Genomic DNA, 15,533 nt, shown 5'->3' on the forward strand with positions numbered 1-15,533 from the left:
CTGAGGAAATAGCTAGGGGAGCCCAACTTGAAGCAACCAATTGGAAGGAGCAGTTCGAAAATGCTCAAGGGACCATAGAAGAGTTGCAAGAAGATAAAAATCTCCTAGAGCAGCAAAACCGTGGTTTAACTTCTGAACTGGCAACAGTCAAAGCCTCTTCAAGCCAATTGAAAAGAGACAAAGAGCTTTTGGAATGCTCTTTGTCAGAACAATTATCCAGAGCTAGTGAAGAAGTTAGAGAGCTGAAGGCACTTTTGGCTAAAAAGGAAGAATATGCAGGAGAGTTAGTGCAAAGCTTGACTCAAGCTCAGGCTGACTTACAGACTTCTTCTGACGAGATTCAAGCCTTGAAGAGTTCTCATGCTTCTCTTGAAGCTTCCCTTGATTCCCATTTAGCTGAAAATCAAATTTTAAAAAACGATCTTGCTATGTGGGAAAAGGAATATGGACTTCTAGAGGAAAATTTTAACATAGAAGTGAGTTGGGCTTTCCTGAATTCTCGTCGTGATGCTTTGACGGAAGCTGCTCAAGAGGGTTTTGACTTGCAGTTTGAACTGGCCAAAGTCATAGATACCATCGAGAAAAGCCAACAGTCTACTGATACTCCTTCTCCTGCCCTTGAAGTTCCTGAAAATGTTGCTATTCCAGCTTCAGAGGGTGAAACTTCTACAACCCAGTCTGTGGAAGTTGAAGCTTCCGTGACAACCCCCTCAATTGAATGATGGTTTTATCCCTTAGTTTTTTTAAAGGATTTTTTGGAGAAAGTCCCCAGTTATCATAATGGGGCACTTGTATAAACTTTTATTGACTAAGTTTCTACTTAGTCTTTTTAATTATATCAAAAGTTTTGTTAGTACTTCAATATGTTCTACTCTTGCCTTTTCCTTACTTATTTAGGACTTATAGAATAGTTTAGCATTTTTATCCTTTGAAAATGCTTTATGATTCTTCCCATGACTTATTGACATGAGGCTTATAAAAGAGGGCCCTTTTATTTTATCGACACTTAATGAAGAAGACGTCTCAACTTCATAATGGTGTTAAAATACGATGAAAGTAATAGGAAAACACACGTTTTGTATGAAACAACTTTGGCAAGTTTTCATTCATAAACTTTTAACAAGTGTTTGACTGTTACATGTATTACAATACATCTACAACTTTTCTCGTAACTGTTTTTCTTGTAACAGATTTGTAAATAACATAAACTAAACAAGGTTTTTCTTCATAACCTGTTTCAGTACATAGTCATGACCCTATCTTTACATGTTAAGAAGGGTTTGAGAGGTGACTTTGTTTATGAGTTTGAGAGATGACTCTGTTGTTCTCATGAATGCTGAAGACTTCGTAACTTTTTCTCAACACTTGCTTCTTTGTGGCCGATTTTTGTTCGATACTCGTATCTGTTTCTTTGCACCTATCTGTGTATAATATGTAGTCCCCCAAGTGTTTGAGCGGTGAAGTATGAAGCCTCGAGCACTTGTTTATTTCTTTTACTTTGGCCCTTTTCCTGAAACAGAAAGATATACGGGACTCGACGGTGTGATTATAGATGAAGACTGCCTAACTCGTGTGTATTTCCATCAGATTAATTGTAACCCTGGGCTAGGAATTTAAGAATACTCCATTTTGCCTTGCAGGTTGTGACTCATCATTTGGCACGAGTTAGGATATTTAGCCTAGCATCTAAAATCATTAGTAAAATATTAATAAACCAAGAGAAGAATTTTTACATGATGATACCTGACCGTAGGTACTTTCTTAAAAGTAATATCTTTTTAAGTGGACAACATTTCAACGTGAGGGTAAAACTTTACCATCCATTGTTTCCAACTGGTATGCTCCTTTTCCCGCAATGCCACGGACTTTGTATGGTCCTTCCCATGTTGGACTTAGCTTTCCTGAGTTAACAGCTTTTGCAGATTGGAACACCTTTTTAAGCACGAAGTCCCCAATTTTGAAAAATCTGATGCGTGCTTTCCTGTTGTAATATCATTCTATTACTTGCTTTTGTGCTGTCATCCTTATCAAAGCAGCTTCTCTTCTTCCTTCAAGTAAATCTAGGCTAACCCGCATCTCCTCATTATTGGATTCCTCCGTTGCCTGATCGTACCGTGTGCTTGGCTCACCTATTTCAACTGGAATTAAGGCTTCCGTACCATAAACCATCGAAAATGGTGTTTCTCCAGTGCCTGTTTTGGTCGTTGTACGATAAGCCCATAGTACTCCGGGTAACACCTCAGGCCAATTACCTTTTGAATCTTGTAACCTCCTTTTCAAGTTATTGATAATAACTTTGTTAGTTGATTCCGCTTGTCCATTCCCCACTGGATGATATGGTGTAGATGTTATTCTTTTGATCTGCCAACTTCGAAGAAACTCTGTAACTTGTGCTCCAATGAATTGTGGTCCATTGTCACATACGATCTCCTTTGGTACTCCAAAGCGGCATATTATATTTCGCCATATGAAGTCTTTAACTTCTTTTTCTCGTACCTGTTTAAATGCCCCTGCTTCTACCCATTTAGTGAAATAATCTGTAAGTACAAGTAGAAATTTTACCTGACCTTTTGCTTGTGGAAGTGGACCTACGATATCCATTCCCCATTTCATAAAGGGCCAAGGGGCTAAAACAGGATGTAGTAACTCAGCTGGTCTGTGCATATTATTGCCGTACCTTTGACATTTATCACACTTGGACACGAAACTGGTTGCCTCTTCTTCCATCTTAGGCCAATAATATCATGTGCGAATTAACGTTCTTACCAGTGACCGTCCTCCTGCGTGATTCCCACAATGTCCTTCATGTACTTCTCTCATGACATATTCGGTTTGAGAAAGACCGAGACACCTTGCTAGTGGTCCGCCGAACATCTTTCGATAAAGATTACCTTGATATAAACAATATCGTACAGCTTTTTTGCGAAGCGCGTAAGCCTTTCCTTTGTCATTAGGCACGGTTCCGTGCTGTAAAAAGGCAACAATTTCATTTCTCTAATCCCATGTTAGATGATTAAAATTTACCTCGTTTTTGTCAGGTTCAAGAACGGAATGAAATAGATGTATGACTGAAGCATCTGTATTGTTTGCCACATCTGCTGCGGATGCAAGGTTTGCTAAAGCATCTGCCTCTACATTCTCATCTCTTGGGACCTGCACTACTTTCCAAGTTTGGAATTGCTTTATTAACTCCCATATCTTTGCGAGGTATTCTTGCATTCGTGACTCTCTGGCTGTGTAAGTCCCAAACATCTGATTAACCACGAGTTGAGAATCACTCTTGATTATAATCTGTGTTATGCCGAGTTCTCGTGCCAATTCTAAACCTGCAATTACAGCTTCATATTCTGCTTCATTGTTAGTTATAGAATGACATTTTATAGCCTGTCTAATGGTCTCACCCGCAGGTGGTACGAGGACTATTCCTAAGCCTGCCCCTTTTACATTAGATGAACCGTCAGTGTATAAAACCCAAGTCCCCGGGTTCGCACCATTAAAAACTAATAATTCTTTTTCTGCTTCTAAATGCATCCCCTGGCTAAAATCAGCCACGAAATCAGCTAGTACTTGAGACTTTATAGCGGTCCTGGGTTGATAAATAACTTCATATTCACTTAGTTCTATAGCCCATTTTGCTAATCTTCCTGAAAGTTCGTGTTTATGCAAAATATTTCGAAGCGGAAAAGCAGTAACTACAACAATGGGATGACATTGAAAATAAGGTCTTAACTTTCTAGATGCCATGACCAAAGCTAATGCTAATTTTTCTAGCTGTGGGTATCGTGTCTCAGCTTCCAATAAGGACTTACTTACGTAATAAATAGGAGATTGTTTACCTTGGTCCTCGCGGACTAAAACAGCACTTACCGCGACTTCAGATACGGCCAGATAAATGAGAAGTTTTTCCCCTACCTTCGGTTTTGCCAACAACGGTGGTTTTGACAAATAAGCTTTCAAATTTCTAAGGGCTTGCTGACAATCTTCATTCCATTCAAAATGATCTTGCTTTTTAAGTGCAGAGAAAAACTTAAAACACCTTTCTGAGGATTTGGAAATAAATCTCCCCAAAGCTGCAATTCTTCCCGTTAATCGTTGTACTTCCTTTTTATTAGTAAGGATATCCGGGATTTCTTCTATTGCTTTGATCTGAGAAGGATTCACTTCAATACCACGGTTAGAAACAAGAAAACCCAAAAACTTACCTGATGCAACTCCAAATGCACATTTTTCTGGGTTGAGTTTCATATTAAATTTTCGCAAAATTTCAAAAGTAATAGATAGATGAGAAATATGATCATGAGATTGCTGGGTTTTGACGAGCATATCGTCTATATATACCTCCATTGTTTTCCCTAAATGTTCTTGGAACATTTTGGTGACCAACCTTTGATAGGTTGCCCCAGCATTTTTGAGACCAAAGGGCATTACTTTATAACAATAAGTCCCCCTGTCTGTGATGAAAGAAGTTTTTTCTTCATCACCAGGATCCATTTTGATTTGATTATATCCTGAGTATGCATCTAAAAAACTTAAAAGTTCATGACCTGCGGTCGCATCAATTAGTTGATCTATATGTGGTAAGGGAAAGGAATCTTTTGGACAGGCTTTATTTAAATCAGTATAATCTACACAAACACGCCACTTACCATTTTTCTTGGGTACAACCACCGTGTTAGCTAACCAAGTAGGATATTTTACCTCACGGATTGATCCGATTTTTAATAATTTTTGGACTTCATCCTGAATCACCTGGTTCTTGAAAGCACCTTGTTTCCGTTTCTTTTGCTTTATTGGTGTGAAAGAAGGGTCCTCGTTGAGTTTGTGAGTCATCACATTTGGTGGTATCCCTGTCATATCAGCGTGGGACCAAGCAAAGCAATCTAAGTTAGCTTTTAAAAATTCGATTATCATACCTCGCATGTTCGTGATTAAATTAGCCCCGATATAAACCTTCCGTTCAGGCCGTTGATCAAATAACATCACTGCATCAAGCTCTTCAATCGTCGTTTTGATGCTTTCATTCTCTTCAAGTTCTTGAATTGTGTCAGGCCTTGAGTCCAAATTTGTTTTCTCTTGTTCAGTTGAAGTTTGATCTTTTTTACCTTCAACTGTTTCCTGTAATTGATATTTTGCTTTATTTACGGCGCTCGTACTTGTTACAACGTTGACACTTCTGGCCATCTGCTAATCCCCACGAATTTGACAAATTTCCCATGGTGATGGGAATTTGATAACCTGATGCAGGGTTGATGGGACAGCATCCATATCGTGTATCCATGGCCTTTCCATGATCATATTGTAGGCCATTTCCATATCAACTACCTGAAATTTAGTTTCCTTCACAACACCCATAGCAAAAGTTGTTAGTATTACCTCACCTTTTGTTACAACACTTGAATTGTCGAAGCCTGACAAAGTGTGCGCCTTGGGTAACATTTTGTCTTCAGCTTGCATTTCCCGCAGTACCCTTAGTAATATAATATTTACAGAACTTCCTGGATCAATCAAAACTCGTTTTACATTAGTATCATGTACAAGTAAAGATATTACCAGTGCATCATTATGTGGAGTTGTCACTCCTTCGGTATCTGCGTCATCGAACGAAATGCTTTCATTGTCAAGGACCTGCCGCACCCGTTTCCCGTGTGTAATCGTTACCTTAGAAACCTTGTTGGAAGCTGTGTAAGTTATGCCATGAATATCTTCTCCCCCGCTTATGACATTCACTGTCCTCTTGGGTGAAGGAGGTTGTGGTGGTTCTTGTCTGTTTTTCATATAAGCTTGTTTTCCTTTCTCACTAAATAACTCAGTGAGGTATCCTTGCTTCAATAAATGATCTACTTCACTCTGCAGGAATCTGCATTCTGAAGTTTTGTGCCCGTGATCGTTGTGAAATTCGCACCAATGATCCGGATTGCGTCTACTTGGATTTGACCGCATTTCTTTCGGCCACCGTACCTTATCTCCCATGCTTCTTAAAACAGCTACGAGCTCGGAGGTAGAGACGTTAAAATTATATCCACCGAATCGTGCCTTTAAACTCCTGTCATCATCACGTGATTCTTGTCTATTCCGATCATTCCTGAACTTTGAAGAAGAGCCAGAATCCCGGTTCCTTGACTTTTGATCGTATTGCTGGTTATCTTGCTTCGACCGTGGGTCCTTTCCTGCGGGTCCCATATATGGATCGTACCTGTTTTTACCTGATCTTTTTTCGGAATCTGACCTTCGGGTACCGCCCCTTTCTTCATGATGGAGCTTAGGTACGGTATCTTCTTCGATTCGCAGCTTCGTGCTATACCTGTTGTAAACATCATTCCATGTGGTTGCAGGAAATTCTCGAAGACTTTCTTTGAGTCGTCTCGTGGCTTCAGAACTTTTGTCATTTAAATTACTTGCAAAAGCTATAGCAGCCCAATTGTCTGGCACACGAGGTAGAGTCATTCTTTCACGTTGGAATCTATCAACGAAGTTTCTAAGCAACTCTGAATCCCCTTGTTTGATTTTGAAAATATCTTCCATCCTTTTCTCAACTTTTTGTGCTCCCGAATGTGCTTTAATAAAAGAATCTGCAAGCTCAGCAAAAGAATTAATAGAATTTTCAGATAAAAGAGAATACCAGGTTAATGCACCCTTGGTGAGTGTTTCTCCAAATTTCTTGACCAATACTGATTCAATTTCTTGTTTGGTCAAGTCGTTGCCTTTCACGCCGGTTGTAAATGCAGTCACGTGGTCACGTGGGTCTGTAGTACCATCATATTTCGGGATGTCAGGCATTTTGAATTTTTTCGGAATTGGAAGGGGAGCAGCACTAGGCTTCCATGGTTGTTGTGAGTATTTGTCCATGTCTACTCCTTTTATTACAGGTGGAACTCCAGGGATTTGTTCTATTCGCTCATTTTGTTCCTTCAGCTGTTTCTGCAAGGTTAGTACTAAATTTTGCAAATATGAATTATTTAAATTACCTGGTCCCCCTTCTTGTGGTTCACTGGGGGTTGCTCCGTTTCCAGAATTATCAAGACCAGAACGGGGGTTCTCCAATGTATTATTATTAGGAGTTGGTGTAGGTGGCACATCAGGCAATCGACTAACAAGTGCCTGAAGAGCTTTGCCGACTTGTGCATCGATTAGCTTTTGCAAAGCTTCAGTTGTAACTCCTTCAAAATGTTCAGATTGCTCTTGTTGATCAGCACGGGATTCAGTAACAGGAGTGCCTTCACGAGATTGACGTGGTGAATTTAAAGGAGAGGGAACCACGATATCTTGATTTTGATGTATTTGATTCTCATGGTTTCCCAATGTGTTGTTACTGTTGTTGTCGGCGTTATTGTTTGACATGGTGACGATAATAGATAAGATATAGCTTAAAAGGAAAGATTATCAGATTCCCGGTAACGGAACCAATTTGTTTAACCAAAAATCTGAGTCCTTGGTCAAAGCTAAAAGAAAAATTCGGGTTACTGATAATCATGAGACAAAAAATAAAATACTTTTGAGAACAATGGTAGAAGGTAAATAGATAAGTATTTCAATGAATTCTCAATAGTATTCTGTGTCCTTACAAATGATGATACTTCTTCCTTTTATAGATCATTCTAGGTAAAGGAATAAAGCCTCAGCTTTAATGATATAATCATGAGCAATAAATGACATTAAATAAGCCGTTATACAATCATTCCTATTAAATACCAACTTTATAACGTATCAAACGTTTAATAATGAATTTGGACTCCTTTCTGTCATCTGATCCTTGCTTTCAATGCCTTCTAATCCGTTGGCTGTAAATAATTTAAATTGGTACGAGACTCGTATCTATACGTCGTCTCGTGCCTATTTAAATTCTTCTTCCCGTGGCTGTTTTCACCGTGCCTCTTAGTCAATTGCTGTTCTTTGACCATTCAACTAATCCACGTGTCATGCCACATCATCTTTAATATAAATTCAGTTTTTTTCCAATACAACTATTACTTTCTTCCGTTTGCTTTTTTTCCCGGTTCATAGATTGTTGGTATCATTTTTCTCGCCTTGTTGTTGTTATTTACTTGTTCTTAATCTTGCTCTCGGGCCGAAAATCTTTAGGAAACACCATCTCTACCTCCCAAGGTAGGGGTAAGATATGCGTACACATTAGCCTCCTCAAACTCCACTTGTTGGATTCCACTGAGTTGTTATAAAATTGTAAGAAACTATATTTAACATGAACTGTTAGAAAGAAAAAAAACACAAATACTAGAAAATCTATTCAAATTCCAAAAACTACATTATACACCAAAAACACCAAAGATGGCATAATACACCAAAATAGACATAAATTATAATAACTGCACCTCCAAATATGAGTTCCTAATAAAAAAAAATGTCGCAGTTCCAGTTAAAATTTCCAATCAGAATTTATTAAATATTTCATGAAGTCCAAAGGTGCTCATTTTGACAAATTCAAAGACTACAATTACTCATGGTTATATTCAAATTGACTATTTTAAACATACCCTAAAACATAAGGGATCATTTTGTCAATTTCCTCATAAATGTTATTTGTGAGCTTAAGTTTTGTAATGTAATTTTTTTTACATAATTAAGTTAACTATAAAATAATTTTAAGTAAATATTTATAATAAATATTAAAAGCTTTATTCCTTTTAAGCTCATATGCTTTGTCACAAAGAAATACTATGACAAAGTTATGTAGGCCCTCAGCGTCAGAGTGAACCCCCGCAAGAATCCAGTTACCTGGAGTTTAAGTTCGATCCATTAGGCTCTTTAATTACTTTTTTAAACAATATAAGAAAACACGATCAAATTTTTTTGGCACAGTCTTTCTGTATTTTCTACTGACATATAAATTATATACTAATTATACATGATTACATACACACACACACACACACACACACTATATATATATATATATATATATATATATATATATATATATATATATATATATATATATATATACACACACACACACACACACATACAGACATATACTATATTAAAAGCACGAAGGTCCTTAGCGAAATGTCATTCGCCTTTTTTATCCTTTTAAAATAGAGTTCACATTGGACAAAATCGTAATTCAAATTATTTTTCTAATATTTAGGATTTAAATCTACTAAAATTTTGATTATTAGATATTTTCTTATTTAAACTGATATAACTTTCCTTCTTTGAATTAACTAAACGATCCTATATTTAAAACTTTATAATCAATTAAAATTTACCTTATATAAATTATATACTACAATATTTGGATACTGGCTTATAATAAACTTTAACTTCAACTAAAATTATATCCACTTTGAATTTATGTAAATTAGCTAGCGATGGACTAAATTCAATTCATATTCAAATCCATAATGGTAAAATCGAAAGAATACAGTTTGTCTAGAATAACATCTATTCCTCCAATAAAGAAGTTATTTTTCCAAGTTGATTCTTATTAGAATTCTGCAACTTTTTACCGTTAATTGGACGAATATTTAATATAATTAAAATAAGATATTTTGTGAAATAAAATTATTTGACCTATGGAAAAAGTATCAATATCTAGGAATCTAAAATCAAATTAAGATTTTAATTATTTTATACAAATCATTTTCTTATATTTTAACAATATAACATTAGTGTAATTCCGTTCGTATTACCTTTGAATTATATATATATGAACTATAATATATTTTCATATAATATTTGAACTATTTTTCTATTCAAACATTGTTTTTTATTCATCAATCATTTTTTTAATAATATTTAAATTGTAATACCCGATTTTTATTTTTTTTAATATTTATTAATTGTAAGGTTAGTGAATTAATTTATTTATGGCTATTGGAAAAGTACTAAGATACTGAAAGATGATTTAATATAACATATAAGATACTGTACTAAATAGGTGGTTAGTGAACCAATTACATATTATAAATTTGAAAGCGGAAGGAAGTGAATTTAGTTAGTATTTAAAAGGTTAATAAGTGGGTCAAGCTCACCACTTACTCATTGGCTATATATTATAATCGGTATCCTTAGTTTAGTAGAAAAAGAAGTAATTGAGGTTTACTTTTTTCCACGAGAAGGGAACGACGGGCGGCGGCGATAGCACTGGGAAAATAAACACGATTCACAAACAGGTATTATATCTATGTTACTGTAGTTCACTTGCTATTTGTTAGCATTGATTATGTTATGGTAATAAAAATAGTGATGATTGGGAAGTAAAAAGTGATAGCATTCATGAGTAAGCCAATGATCAGGGGAGACAATATCAATTGATAGTGCTTGAATAGTAATGGAGTTAAACAATAAAATATGGGATTTAGATTATTGCACTGGTACACGTAGTACTATTTTTCGTGCATGCTACAGTGTCCTTTTAATCAACTAGAAAATAATTAGCCAATGAGTGGAAATAATAATTAGATAATGATTGGTGAATGGTGGAATTTAGAATTAAAATTTTGATTTTGAAAGGAGCGGCTATAAAATCATCTTTAGCAAGTTTGGCTTCTGCTATATTAATAAGGAACATATGATTTAACTAATGATGTTGTAATTATTGAAAAGTAATTTGTAATAGCATAGGAATAAAGTAGTCAATTTTGTTAGTATGAGAAACCATTACTTGGGAACTACTGGCTTATATATATGAGACCATTGTTTCCGCAAAAATGCCGCGTTTGATTTTTATTAATTGAATTAAGGGATGACCTTAATTTTGATGCGTCTTAAGATTATAGAAACTATTCACCTAGACTAATTAGGACGCGTTATTTAATATTTTGGATAGACTGAGGCCATTGGAGGTCGTTTGGTTGGTGGACTAAACGTGGCAAAGTTGCAAAACTTCTCGAGGTAAGTAAGACTTTAAGCTTTGATGCTTGCTTTTTCAAAACCCGCTTTAAAAATATGTTTTGTTTGCCTGGTCCATGTGTTGGGACAAGCGTGCGCTTGGCAGAATTGGTGGTCGTTGACCAGCTGCAAATATATATTATTTTGTACAAAGCTAAAGCATTTAATAAGTGATTTATGATGTGGTGTGGCGTAGCCTCGTGCTATGGCGCTGGGGCGTTAGAAATTATTTCTTTGTTGCCGTTATATATTTGGGGCATTGTGCATGCCGCCGTGATAGGTTTGGGGCATTGTGTATGCCGCCGTAATATATTTGGGGCATTGTGTATGCCGCCGTGATAGATTTGGGGCATTGTTATGCTGACGAGGACTCGTCGGGGTGTTTGGTTAATTTCCTGCACTGCCGTTAATGACAAGTCCTTAGTGTAGATTGTGTTGAGATATATATAGTGTTGTTGTTGAATAATTGTCTAGGCCTTATAGAGTAATTACATGGTGAAAGAATTTTTGTGCATATTATTTCTATGCTCGTTGTGTGTTTGTATTTTCTAACACTTGTTCTATAAGTATCCAGAGTGGCGGGTCAAGGATCTTACTGGGCTATATTTACGTATAACTCACTCCTTACCTGCTTGTTTATGCAGATACTGTTGCTGAGGACGAGGCTAGTGGCTAACGAGTTCGTTGAGTGGATTCTGTTGCTGAGGTGAGCCGCCGCATTGTTCGTGAAGGCCGCTATTTCAGCTCTACCTATCTTATGTTTATTATTTCTTTCGGGTTTGCATGCCTGTCAGTCAAACTTCTATTACTCTGTTAGATGCTCGGTGGTCTTAGTATGAAATTTGTGTTAGAGATTCATTGCTTGAGTGCTCGTTAGAATTTATAAATAAATTATGGTTTTAGTTGGATAATTACTTCGTATTTAGTGATATTTAATGTATTTGGACTTGTAGGCGTTTCTCGCAGTACTTATATAAAAGGTTAAGAGTACATGAATTTATTCGCCTGGCGAGTGGTGTTAGCTAGGTGTCAGTCACGTCTAGGGGGTAGTTTGGGACGTGACATAAATACTATACTCGATAATTTCAACAAGCAACAAAAAGATATTTGAGAATATAAAAGAGAAAGAAAGAATTTGACGTCAGAATAACATTTAAATATTGGATGTCCTAACATTAACAATGAATCAATAAAAGTAAACTACTTCCTCTAATGTTGAAACAAATAACTAAATCTTGCATTTATTCCAACAAACAATAGCGCTCTTTACCGAATTAACCGTATGGGATTATCATCCATCATTTTAAAGAAATCATGTTTTTTTTTTATTTTTAGTTTATAGCTCATATACGTTTAATAAGATTTATTTAATTTTAAAAAATTAAATACTCATTAATACAGGGTACACGCGCAAAGCACGTACCCTAAACTAGTATATATATATATATATATATATATATATATGTTTTGTACAGTATATATATATATATATATATATATATATATATTTATATATATATATATATATATATATATATATATATATATATATATATATATATATATATATATGTAAGTGGCTATTAGGTTAATTTATCTAAAAATATTATTTTAAATGTGTACTTATGTCACGACCCGGATTTTTCACCCTCGGGAGTTGTGATGGTGCCTACTAATAAAAGCTAGGCAAGCCAACCAATTGAACTATCTGCCTTATTTCCATTTTTAATCCGATAACGGTTAAGAGCCAACAATTAAATAACAATAGAATTGAATAAGCGGAAGACTGCATTGTAAAGATTTAATAATACTGCTAATACCAATCCATAACAAATCTACCCAAGACTGGTGTCACAACTTCACAAGCTGTCTAGGAGTACTACAAATAAAGGTCTAAAATAAATAAATACAACACTGTCTCTGAAAATACATGAAAGAAACAGGAATAGTAGATAGAAGGAGACGCCAAGGCCTGCGGACGCCTGCAGGACTACCTCGGATCGCCTGATGAACAAGAAACAACAATCCTCACTGCGGTCCGAAGTCTACCGCACTGGGATCTGTACACAAAAATATACTGAAGTGTAGTATCAACACAACCAACCCCATGTGTTGGTAAGTGCCTAGCCTAACCTCGGCGAAGTAGTGACGAGGCTAGGACCAGACTACCAAATAAACCTGTGCAATATAGCGTACAAAAATAATAGGAAGCAGATAACAATGATGGCAACAATGATCAACCAGGGATATAAATAGCAGGCGACAAGAACACCATAAATGCTTCTCAACAAATAATAAATACAAGTGCAATCAATTAATCAAGTCCTTCAAATATAAATCTTTCGCCTATAAATCCTTCAAGTAATAATCTCTAAGATAATATGTTTTTCAATAAATATATTTCGAATATATTTCCTTCAAATAAATATCTTTCAGATAAGCATCTTTCGAATATAATTCTTTCGAGTAAATGTCACCTTGTGACACCTCATTTCATAATCATAAATAATATAGGTCTCAGCCCATTTTCATATTTTCACGGCACCTCGTGCCCATATTTATGTCACAACCGCACAGACAACTCACGTGTCATTAAATAAAACCATAATATTTCCCCCAACACCTTGTGCCCACATATTTCTGTCTCACATTGCACAACAATATTCTCATGTTACTCAGCTCATAGGTTCCATAACCCAATACAATTAAGAATGTTCAAGGAGCCTCATTCACTTAACATAAAGTAGAGTACAACTTCCAACCCAATTAGGAAATCAACAAGAAAAGATGAAGTTATTTTTAGAAATCATTTGATAAAGAAAATACCATTTTCAATTAAAGTACAATATCGAAGGAATCATTACCTTTAATACGAGAAATTAATAAATCAAAACATAGTAAAAATTTCTTTTTAAGTAAAGTACAACCTCAAACGGTTTAAGGAAACTTTAGTTGAGAAATCAATTGAGTTAAAAATGTTACAATTCTTGAAATTTGAAGTATTGGACATATTAAAAAAAAATAAGGCGAGGTATTGTAAACACTATAGATTCCAACACAAAGGATCACAACAGTAAAGGGATCTAAACAGTTAATACACTTGAATTGTTAATAACAAGTAAACACAACAACCTGAAAGTGCACAGCATCACCCTTAGTGCTTTAACACTCTCTCACCAAAATAATACACGGCATCACCCTTCGTGCTTTAACACTTTCTCACCAAAACAATACACGGCATCACCCTTCGTGCTTTAACACTCTCTCACCAAAACAATACACGGCATCCCCCTTCGTGCTTTACACTCTTCCTCACCCAAGCAACAAACACAAGACAAATAGGGTAAGGGAATCTATAACATCGAAATAAAATCAAGTAATAACGGAAAATCAGTAAATAAACGTACGTAACTCAGTTAGAATCAGGAAAAATCAAGGACAAGTGCACGACATCACCCTTCGTGCTTTTACTCTCGTCCTCACCATAAGAATCAATATAAATTGTACGGCATCACCCTTTGTGCTTTACACTCTTCCTCACCATAAAATTAATATAATCGGCACGGAATTGTACATCGTGTGGCACAACATTACCCTTCGTGCTTTACACTCTTCCTCACAAAATCATACACGGCATCACTCTTCGTGCTTTAACACTCTTCCTCACTCAAACAACAATCACAAGAAATAAGAGCAAGGAAATAAATGAAATCACAATAAAATTCTGGTAAGGGAACAATAGTATAACAATCAAATCCCAGCAAGGGAAACAATATCAAAACAATAACATCCCGGCAAGGGAAACAACATCAAAACAATAATACTTCCACAAGTCATATTTCTCAATAGAAATTATCATATAGAGCATATACACTACGAAACGGAGCCAGATTAATCAAAGTATAAGACTCACGGGCATGCTTGACACCAACGTATAGATACTCGTCACCATGCCTATACGTCGTACTCAACAAATAACACATAACAGATAGGACACAAATCTTAATCCCTCAAGCTAAGGTTAGACCAAACACTTACCTCGCTTTGCAACCAATTCAAAATTCCAACAAGCCTTTGCCTCGCGAATTCGTGCCCGAAATTCTCAAATCTAGTCATAAACAATCCGATTTAGTTAATAAAAATTATAAGAATTAATTCTATATGAAATTCTACATTTTCTATTAAAAATCCGAAATTGCCCTAAAAGTTCGCCCGTGGGGCCCACGTCTCGGAATTCGACGAAAGTTGCGAAATATGAAACCTCATCCAACCCCGAGTCTAACCATATCAGAATTACTAAATTTTGATAATATTTCAACCCTCAAATCCTCAAATCTATCCGAGAGGGTTTTCAAACTCTTCCAACTAAATTCACAGATTTAATGCCAAAACTAGTAATAGATTCGGGTAATCTAACCAAAATTAAGTTAAGAACACTTACCCCGTTGTTTTCTCTGAAAATATCCCGAAAATCGCCTCTTCCCGAGCTCCAATTTGACAAAAATGGAAAATTCAGAAATATACATTCTGTTCAGATTTCGGGGGTACTATTCACGCGTTTTTACTGTACACGGGGGTACTGTACACGGTACTATTCACGGGTACTATACACTGTACTGTTCATGGGGTACTGTACACGGTACTGTTCATGGGGTGCTGTACACGGTACTGTTCATGGGGTGCTG

Source organism: Nicotiana sylvestris, chromosome 6, assembly GCF_000393655.2.
Source record: "Nicotiana sylvestris chromosome 6, ASM39365v2, whole genome shotgun sequence".
Classification (NCBI taxonomy): domain Eukaryota; kingdom Viridiplantae; phylum Streptophyta; class Magnoliopsida; order Solanales; family Solanaceae; genus Nicotiana; species Nicotiana sylvestris.